This window comes from Macrotis lagotis, chromosome X (assembly GCF_037893015.1).
Source record: "Macrotis lagotis isolate mMagLag1 chromosome X, bilby.v1.9.chrom.fasta, whole genome shotgun sequence".
NCBI lineage: Eukaryota > Metazoa > Chordata > Mammalia > Peramelemorphia > Peramelidae > Macrotis > Macrotis lagotis.
In genome coordinates, this window is record NC_133666.1 from 613405834 (window position 1) to 613416513 (window position 10680).

The 10680-nt window shown below is 37.3% G+C and overlaps 1 long non-coding RNA gene across 1 annotated transcript; it reads right to left on the reverse strand.

Moving 5' to 3' along the window:
* Positions 1–2389: 2389 nt before the first annotated feature.
* On the reverse strand, positions 2390–6247 carry LOC141496798 (uncharacterized). Its single transcript, XR_012471173.1, has 3 exons — positions 6150–6247; positions 5258–5332; positions 2390–2632 (listed from the first exon to the last, which is right to left on the reverse strand). It is a non-coding gene; the product is annotated as an uncharacterized LOC141496798 (long non-coding RNA).
* Positions 6248–10680: the final 4433 nt, after the last annotated feature.

A 10680-nucleotide genomic window follows, 5' to 3' on the forward strand; every position in this document is an offset into this window, starting at 1 on the left:
TTATTTTCTGAAAAAATACTTAAACATTATTGAATTTAATGCTATGAGTTTTTTTCTCCAACAAGAAAAATTTGACAATCTTTTTATATGTGCTGACAAATGTCTATCAGTAGTATGATATCTATAATGTCTATCAGTAGTATGATATCTAACATATTAAAAAAAACTCCACAACATTCTCAAACTATCCTTTAAGGAAAGTTGATATTAAAAAAAAGTTTTTACATCATTTCCCAATACAGCCAGATACTTTCCCTCACCCAAAGAACCATCTTCTATTACAAAGGAGAAAAAAGACAGTATAACAAAACCAAACAATTCATCAATCAAATCTAACAGTATATTCAGTGCTTGACATATTCAATTTCAGTTTTATTATTCTTTCCATTTATTGGAATATTCCATTCCAACAATTCCATTATTGTAGCCATTGTTTGTATCCTGGTTGTGCTTACTTCATTTTGTTTTAGTTCATATAAATCTTCCCATGTCTCCCTGTGGTCTTCATTGCCACCATCTATTGAACCATTCCCCAAATGATAATCACCTACTTTTTTTCCCTCAACTCTTTTCTATTGCTAAGAATACTTTCTTTGATCTCTTTGGGATATATGACTAACTGTATGGTCTCTGGATCAAAGGATATGAATATTTTACTCATTGTTTTATCATAATTTCCAATTTCTTTTAGCATGATTATCAATTCATGACTCCACTAATTAGCATGGTTGTCTCTCTACAATTCATTCAACATTGACTACTCGTATTTTTTTCATTTTGATGACTCACGAAATCTCAGAGTTGTTTTACTTTGTTTTTCTCTTATTTTGTATGATTTGGAGCAATTTCACTTATGAGTAATAAGTTTGCAATTCTTTTGAGATTGTTGTTTCATATCCTTTGACCACTTATCCACTGAGGACTGGCTTTGGGTTTTAAATATTTGGGTTGGCTTGCTGCATATCTTTGTATATCAGACAAATGTGATATTTTAACAGTGAATAAGAAAGTAACTGCTTTTTGAAAGAAGTTCATCCTAAGGGAAAGAACATTTTGAAAATGGATGTTTAGAAATATTTCTATTGTTATGTGATTTTGTTGCTCAAAATGATATGTATTACATTTAAAATCTATCTGTACACTTAAACAATTTGGAAATGGAATTTTCTAGTCTGTTTTTCTTCAAATGAAGATTTTTTTTTCAGTGAGTTCTGAATTCATTTGTTGAAAATCTAAAAATATAACACTTTCCAATTAGTGTTGATTGACATCAGAGAAGATGGAAATTTGCTGGCCAAATTTCAACAACAATCTTTTGTGTTACTGATGAAATAAGATTGAAAAATGAGTATTCATGACTTAGCGAAGCCAACCACACATTTTTTTTTTCCATTTGGATTTAAGTATCTTTGTAAAGTATCTTTTTCAGGTGTGACAATAATTAAAATCAAAAATGAAATAAACTGGACTTTAGAGATAAATATACATACATATATTGAGGGAGTGCGTGCTCTAGAATATGCTGCAAGTACAGGAAGGCACAGTCAAAAAAATGTTTGTAGATCATTGTTTTAAAAACCTGAGCTTCCTTAAATGCTCAATTTAGGTGCCACTTCCTTCATGAAACCTTTTCTGATCCTTCCTGTTTATGGTCTCTCTCTCTCTCTCTCTCTCTCTCTCTCTCTCTCTCTCTCCTCTCTCTCTCTCTCTCTTCTCTCTCTCTCTCTCTCTCTCTCTCTCTCTCTATTGATTTCTAGTTTTACCTGTCAAATGTGCCCCTCCCCTCCTTCCACCCCCAGTAGAATTTAAACTCTTTGGGGTCAGCGACTGTTTCATCTTTTATCTTTGAATCTAGCACTTAGCACTGGGCCTAGCCCAGAGTAGGTGATTAATAAGTGTTTGTTGAGCAATTAAGTAATTGAGGCTGGGGTTGGGGGAGGCTAAGGAGAAAAGGGGAGGATGAAAGAAGCCCTAGGATTAGCTTAAACCAAACTCAAACCCTCTGAGGACAAGGAAGTATACTAGGTGATTCCTTTCCAAAGAGAACCATCTTCTTTGCTATGAAGTGGTGGAACCAAGAGTTTGGAGGTAGGCACCCTTCCTATACCAGCCTAGAAGGGCATCCTGGACTCTTAATTTGTAGGAGAACCATAAGGCACCAAGAATGATTTCATGAATGAACACCTCTACAACTCAATTTAAGCTTGGTCATTCAGAGTCCCTTGTAAGAGCATTTCAGAATCCATGAGGAGGAAGCAGATTGGAGCTCTTGGTTTGACTTGGTCTCCAGGGCACCTTGCTTACAAGTCCAAGAAGTCCTTCTTAGGAGGGAAAGGAGCTTTTGGAATGGAATAGGAACAGAGTGAGGGACAAGCAAGAGGTCAGAGGCTCCTTTGAACCTATTTTTTTCTTTTAAATCAAAAAAAGAGCAATCAAACAAAAACAATTGGGGAATAAGGAGGGTGCCCAAAAGGAATAGGAGACATCAGACATAGAGGAAAGAGGAGGGTGATATGGGATAGACAAGGTACGAAGTCAGGGTATTATAGTTGACCTTCCTCCAGGAAGATGGAATGCCTTGTGGCGAAATCCCTGATGGCCTGGTCTGGGTCTTGCTTGAGTTCTTCCAAAGCTCAAAGAGAAGAAAGCCCAGTGAGACAAAACCAAACAATTCATCAATCAAGTCTGACAGTATATGCCTCTACCCAGGGACTACCCAAAACATTCCCATGGTCTGCGTCCTGGATCTATTGCTCCCCAAGGCACAGGGTGGGGATGGGCTGCAGTTGGCATTCAAAAAAAAAAAGAAAGAGCCCTTGTCTCCTCATCCCCCAAAGTGAAATTCATACACACACACACACACACATTCCTATATATGCATGTGTGTGTGTGTGTATGTGTGTGTGTGTGTGGTGTGTATGTTTTTCCCCTCCACCCTTAGCTTAGCCTCAGGACTATTGGTAGACTGAAGCAGGGTTAAAGGGCAGGAGGGAGAGGGAATAGGAATAAAGTCACACTTTAATAATTGGGTGAGGCTGTAATTCAATCACAGAAGTAAGAGCTGAAAGATGTCACTGGTGTAACTATAGAGCTTTCTTACACCTTATTTTTCTCACAAAGTAAGGGGGATAGCCAGTAAAACTGTTACTTTTCCCATTTTAGAGATTAGTCACATAGGAAATGCTTAGCAAATATTTGTTTAGTTGAATGGAATATATAGCACTGTATTCATGTTTCTATGGCATGTTTATAAAGTACTGCCTTCACAATGATCTCATGAGGTGGTTGATGCATAATTACTCCAATTTTCTGGTTGAGAAAACTTAAGACTTGTAGTGATAAAATTACTAACCACAGTTGCATAACTTAGCAAGATTTGAACCCAGGTGACTCAACTCCAAATTCAGAACATTAGGAAGAGTATGGGACCCTAGAATATAGCATATCAGAACACAGAATATATGAGATTCTGGGGACCTTAGAACATAGTATGTAAGAACATAGAATACTAGAAATAGAAGAAACCTTAAAACTTTGGAAGTTAGAACATAGAATGTTTGAACTGACAGGGACCTTAGAGCATAGGCTATTAGAACATAGAAGAGTAGAGATGGAGGAAACCTTAGAATTTAGAAAGTTAGAACACAAGATTTGAGTTGGTAGGGACCTTAGAACATAGAATGTCAGGACATAACACTGGAGAGAGAGATGGAAGAAATCTTAGAACTTAGAATGTTAGAACATAGAATAGCAGAGGTGAAAAAGAACTTGGAATTTATAAAGTTAGAACAGAAGGTTTGAGTTGGTAGGGACTTTAGAAGTTAGGGTGTTAGAACATAGAATGCTAGAGTTGAAAGAGACTTTAGACTTTAGAAAGTTAGAATACAGAATGTTCTAGTTAGATCACAGAATGTTAAAGCAGAGAACACTAGAGATGACAGAAAGCTTAGAACTTAGGATATCAGAACATAGAACAGTAGAGATGAAAGAATCCTTTGAACTTAAGCTGGAACATAGAATGTTTGAGTCAGCAGTGACCTTAGATCATAGAACACTAGAGATAGAAGAGACATTAGAACTCAGAAAGTAGATCACACAATGCTTGAGCTGACAGGGATATTAGAACATAGGATGTTGGGACTTAGAACGTTAGAGATGAAAGAGAACTTAGAACTTAAGACTGTTAGAATATAGAATGTTAGAACTGGAAGGAACTGTAGAGCGCAGAATGAAGAATGTTAAAAGCTAGCATATTTCTTTGTATTCATCTAGTTCAACTCTGTAGTTTTTACAAAGACAGACATTTGACTTAAGAGAGGAGAAAAACATTTCTCCAAGGTCTCTTAGAGAGATTTAGTGCCAGTGTCATGGCTAGAACTCATTCTGAGTTGCTTTGTACCTTTTAAAGTCTTTATATTTCTATTACCCTATCAGAATATCCACCTCACCTGAGAACTAGGGCAGGGATTATAAACTGTATAAATTAGATAAGTGGGGGCTTCAAGAGGGAGAAGATATCTCATCTGATGTTGCACAGCTTTTGAGTGGCAAAGCTGGGTATAAATCTCAAGTTTTTCTGATTCTAAGATGGCAAGACTCTGGCAGAAGAGTGAGAACAAGGTGGTTGGGACGAGAGAACAGTCTCCTTCATTGGCCTTGAAATCCTTTGCAAGAATTTTTTTTTTAGTTTTTTGCAAGGCAATGGGGTTAAGTAGCTTGCCCAAGGCCACACAGCTAAGTAATTATTAAATGTCTGAGGCCAGATTTGAACTCAGGTACTCCTGACTCCAGGGTTGGTGCTCTATCCACTGTGCCACCTAGCTGCCCTGAATTTTTTTCTTAAGAGCTGGTTTCTTCTGGTCCTGTCTACCATTTCTATCATCTTCCTTCCTTCCAAGGCTGATGCCTTGGGTTGTGTGTAACTGGTCCTATCTTTTTATCTTTTGCTGCTGAGGTCCTCTCCTGAAAGCTGAGTTTGTGATTAAAGGAACCTGAGAGCTATTTGGATTGGGAGTCCAGTGCTGGCCTGGTTTTCCTTTTCTGGGTCTCAGTTCCCTCCTCTGTAAAATGAGGGAATCTGGCCTAGATGACCATTGAGACCCTTCCAGATCTGACATTTTATATTCCACAGTTTTAGATCCCCAGGACTAGTGGAAGCCCAAATGGTAGAAGGAGAGGAGCAGGGAGAGAAAGATGGGATGGGGTGGCAATGTGGGTAGTCAGGAAAGGAAGGGGCTGATCCCAATCTGGGACTTACTGGAACAGAGGGAGATCAAGTCAACTTCACTTGCTTTCTGCCATATAGTATTAGGATAATAACAGATGGTGTAGCCTGAATGGACAAACAAACAAAAGGGTTTCATTGCACCCTCCCTAGAAGGGGATGGTGATATTAGACGTGGGAGATAGCCCTAAGTCATCTTTGGTTCTCTAGCAATTCCTCTTTATTCTCCTTTCAGGGTGGCGTGAAATCAGGAAATAGATAAAATTAGGTTGGGGTGTGGTCAGGAGTGGGACTAGGAGAGGGCTGAAACGGGATCTAGGTTGGGAGTTTGGTCAGCACTGGCATTATAGGCACTTGGGTGGTTGGGTGCTTGCCAGATGACTGGCGTTTCAGTGACTAACTTTCTCTTTCATCCATAGCCAGAACGGAGGTTGTGCTGCAAGAAAGGGAGACAAAAGGGGAGTAGAGGAGTAAAGTAAAGGACAAGAGAGGAATTGGGTAGATAGCAAAGAAGAGAAATGAGACAAAGTAGGAGTGGACGAAAGGAATGGAAGAGAGTAGAGCAGAAGAGAGGAGACCCATGAAAGAGTGAGAGACATGAAAGCTGAGAGGAGAAAAGGAGGAGTAATAAAGTAGAAGAGAGGAAAGAGATAAATAAGAGGAAAATTGAGAGAGAGAATAGAGAACAGAAAGGGAGAAGGGGGAAGTAAAAGGAGAGACAAAGAGGAGAGGAGGAGGGATAGGGGGAGAGAGAGAGAGAGAGAGAGAGAGAGAGAGAGAGAGAGAGAGAGAGAGAGAGAGAGAGAGAGAGAGAGAGAGAGAGCTGCTGGAGGAGGGATAAGAGAGAAAATAAGAAAGGAAAGATGTAGGATAGAAGAAAAGAAAAAAGGGAGAAGGCTCAGCATATTTCAGTTTCCCCCCTTACCTATAAACGTGATAGCTGAAATTTTGAGGTTTCGATGGGGACTTTGGAGATATCTCATGGCTTGTGAGAGATGGATAGGAAATTCTCCATCACAATTCTCCACCTGTATTAGAAAGATGATATTGAGGAGGCCTTCATTTTATAGGTTTGACCACCTTTTCTCCAAGGGTTATGGTCTTACATGCCAGGGATAATTGTGCCCTTTGCTCTTTGGGTTCCTTCTCAAGGGAAAGAAAGATCAACTATGACCTGGGACCTGGGCCCTTAACCTGTAACCTGTCCTCCCCAGGTATCTTGAGTGTTTACTGTATATTTTCTCAATCATTAATAATGCACATTCATAATAATAGCTTTCAATTCTAAAGGGTTTAAAAGTTTACAAAGTACTTATATTAATCTTGTAAGAGAGATAGTGCAAGAATTGTTAACTCCATTTTTCAGGTGTGTAAACTGAGGCTTAAATGCCATAAAATGAATTTGTTCATGGTTATCACACAAGTAGGTGGTATCAGAAATGGGTCTTACACCAATCTTCTGAAATTCAGTCCTCCTTTCCACTGTTTTAACAGTGAAAATCAGACATTTACTGAACACCCACTGTATTCTCAGTCCTGTTTTGGTTCTTTGGGAGGGAAAGGAGAAGGTAAGATAAGATTCCTTGTAATACTGTAATACAGGGTAGAGGGGGCCAGGGATCATGCCCTGAGATCTGGAACTTTCTTAAGGGCAAAGGTTTTACCCTCTTAACAATTCCACCTCTTTTTCACTAAGTTACTCTACACATGGTTCAAGAGAGGAACATAGTATGAACACAGCAACAGTTTTTTTAGTATCAATTTAAAAAATGACTGCTAATAATGAGACACAACTTGAATGATAAAGCTCTCAATGGCAGGAAGTAAAGAATATGAAAGTTGGAACATAGACCCTTAGTATATAGAATGGGGACTGTTGAAGTTAGAAGAAAAAAACACTTGAATATAGAGAATTGGACATTAGAATTAGAACCAGGGGTGTGCTGGAGTCAACTCTTAAGAATTGAGTGTTAATTTTCAGTGTGATTACTTATACCTTGGACAAATTAGGGCTTGATTTATTGTTTTATTGTCTATTTTAGAAATGATGGGAGAAAATGTTATGTAGATTAAACTTAAAAGCATGACTGTACATTTTTTTGTCCCTGAATAACTGGTTGTTAAATATTTACCAGGACACCCAATTCCCCTTCAGCATAAGGCCCTTTATCATCCTGGTTGCTTTCCTCTGGATGCTCCCCTAATGATCATTATCCTTCCTAAAATGTCTTGTGCAGGAATGAACATAAAACTCCAGAAGAGGTTTGACCAGGGCAAAGGTTAGAAAGATGGTGACATCTTCATCTCCAGAAGCCACATTTCTCTGAATGTAACCCAAATTCACATTACTTTTTTGATGGTCAAATCACATTTCTGGTTCACTCCAAATGTGCTTGATTATTCCATCTGGAATAATTTGTGTGTGTGTGTGTGTGTGTGTGTGTGTGTGTGTGTGAGAGAGAGAGAGAGAGAGAGAGAGAGAGAGAGAGAGAGAGAGAGAGAGAGAGAGCATGCCTATTTTCAGAGTGTAAAGTGTTGTTTTCATTTATATTTATTTTACTTTTACTGACATATATTCAAAAGGTCATTTATAATGTCAAATTCTTCTTTTGAAAACTTTGACCTCTCATATACTGTAGACTGGTTTCTCTTGGTATTTTATGCTCTAACATTTTAATTTAAAATATTGAATATGTTTGAATATGATTAATCCTAAAATGTGACATGAGAGAGACACAAAGAGATATGGGAGTAGGGAAAGCTTTTTGGAAAAGACAGGTGGTATTGGAGCTTTTGGCCCTAAAGGGTGTGATAGATTTCACTAGTTAGAAATGAGCCTGGAGAGAAGGAAAGGAAGGTGTTTTCTTTGCTACATAATGCCACAATGAATAAAGTTTTTCTTTCAAACTATGTGGTATTCTTTTTTTTATCCCCAAAAGAATTGATTTTTATCTATGACAAAAGTTGATTAACATAATAGAAGTCAAATCCTGGTTCTAAAATAAGCTTAAAATAGTAAATTTAGTCATATTTTCTCTACAGTTCCATTAAAATCTTTTTTCCTCCTTTACATGAAAATCCTTAGGAAAGGATAGACAACTGGAGATGGCCCCTGATGTAGTGGGAGACCTTGACCTTTTTGAGCTAAAATCTTTAGATCTGTTTGATTGGGGTGCTACTTATTCAATGATTAAAGTTAGGTAAGAAAGAGATGAAGCAAAGAGGCAAGGAATGACCACTTTGGCCTAGCTAAAAACAATCCAACTGGACGAGCCATCTCCAGTTGTCCTGGTCCATATCTAGCCACTGGACCCATTTATTTCTCCTCAGAAAGTGATGTTGACTTTGCGCAATATTCTCATTTCCTGATACCATAGACTTCAAGATGAAGGATAAACATCATCAACAAGAAGTCCCTATATCTTAGGTGTCAGACTTTTGTTGTTGATATTTGGAACACATTTTTTCTACTCATACTATTTCTCTTTTAATCCTGACTTCATTAATTTTATTTGCAAAAGTTTTTAATTTCATGTAATTGAGAGTTGCTGTTTCATTTCAGTCATATTTGACCCTCTGTGATGCCCTTTTTTTCTTGGCAAAGGTATCAGAATAGTTTGCCATTTTCTTCAATTAATTTTCTAGATGAAAAAACTGAGACAAACAGGGTTTAGTAGCTTGTCCGGTGTTACATAGCTTGCAAATAAATGTCTGAGATTGGATTTTGACTGTACGTCTTCCTGATTCTAGGAATCACTCAGTTGCCTTTTAGTTGAAGGTATCTATCACTTTCCCCCTTCCCCCTCACTGCTTAAAAAATAATTCTTCCCGTAACCAGAGTTCTCAAAGATATTTGCTTTCTCATTTTCTATTTTTTATTTTAATGACATGACTTTAAAAATTAAAGTTCATAAATTATATTTAATTTATTGTGGTATATATGGTGTAAGTCAGTGGTGTTGAAATGGAAACAGAGGCCACTAAACCTTTGATAAGGATCCCAGCCAGGTGCATTGACTGTTTTGAAACATAATGTTATCTATATTTGATCTGGTTAGTCTGGTAGCATTTCTTCTTATTGAAGACATATTAAGGTCTTTGTAACTACTGTTTCCTTTTGTAGATGCTCACTAAATATTTCTTTAATTTGAGGATTCGAATTAGAAGATCTAAGGAAATGATAACCAAACCACATTGGCTGATAGTTTGCTGATACTATTCTTTTTCACTGCCTACCCCTTAAAAAAATGGAGACATTTTCCATTCTTCAGATCTGTGTTATTTCTCCCATTCTCTAAAATCTTTCAGGAAGTATCAGTGCACTAATCAACAATTTCATTTTCCAGTTCTTTTAGTAGTCAAGAATGTAGTTTTTCTGGTTCAGGTGAGTTGAATTTGTTAAGGGCAGCTGGGGATTTTTTCCCTATCTCATTACTTTATCTTAGTAACAACTCTCTTAATTAGCCATTTTTAGTTCATTTTCAATGCCAAAGTTTTCTGAGGAAATGAAAAAGAGAAAATTGAGTAATCCTGTCTTTTCTCTGTTGTAATCATCATTGTTCCTTTTATCCTGAGAAGTGATCATATTCCTTCTTCCTCTTCTGTCTTTCCTTAGCTTTCCTTGCCATTCCTCTATTCAAAATGAATTTTTGCCTTCTGGCAGTTCTTATAGGACTATGCCTTTGAATTATCCTGTTCTGTGCCCTTGGTTTTCATTGTTCATACATATCTCTAAAAAATTGTCCTTGAGTTCATTATGTGTCCATATTAATCTCTACGGTTTCTGTTTTTGCCTTCTCATTGGAATTATTGTATCTTCAGCATTTTATTCTTGGGCACCTTCCATCCATTCTGAACTGATATCCTTTTGTAGAATCTTTATAGGATTCTATCTGTCCTTCCCATGAAATCTGTTTTCCCTTTTTAAATCTACTTTTCCAAAATCTAAAGTGCTTCTCAGAATATGCCTAACTTTTCTCTATTATAAAATCAAGAATAGTGGTGGTGATGATGATGATGATAACTGGCATTTGTATATTTATATAGCACTTTAAAATTTGCCAAATAATTTACAAATAGTCTCATCTGACCTTCACAACCACTCCAGGAAAAGATGTTACTATTATCCATATTTTATGGATGAAGAAACTGAGGCAGAAAGAAGTTATTACCTAGGGTCACAGAATTCGGCTTTGAAGCTGGATTTGAACTTGGGTCTTTCTGATTCCAGGTCCAGTACAACCACCTTGTCATGTAGTTGCCCTCCTTGGGATAAAATAGTTCTTTCTCCCTGAAGGTCCCAAAATTTCTACTCTGGTAAAACCATCTCCTCCTTATTAGTGAGACTCATATCCTCAGAGAATATCTAATCCAGGATTTCCTAATGGAGAATCTATGAAATCGTTTTTGTTTTCTTTGTATCCCTATGTACTTTCTTCATTTAAAAACATTAGGTC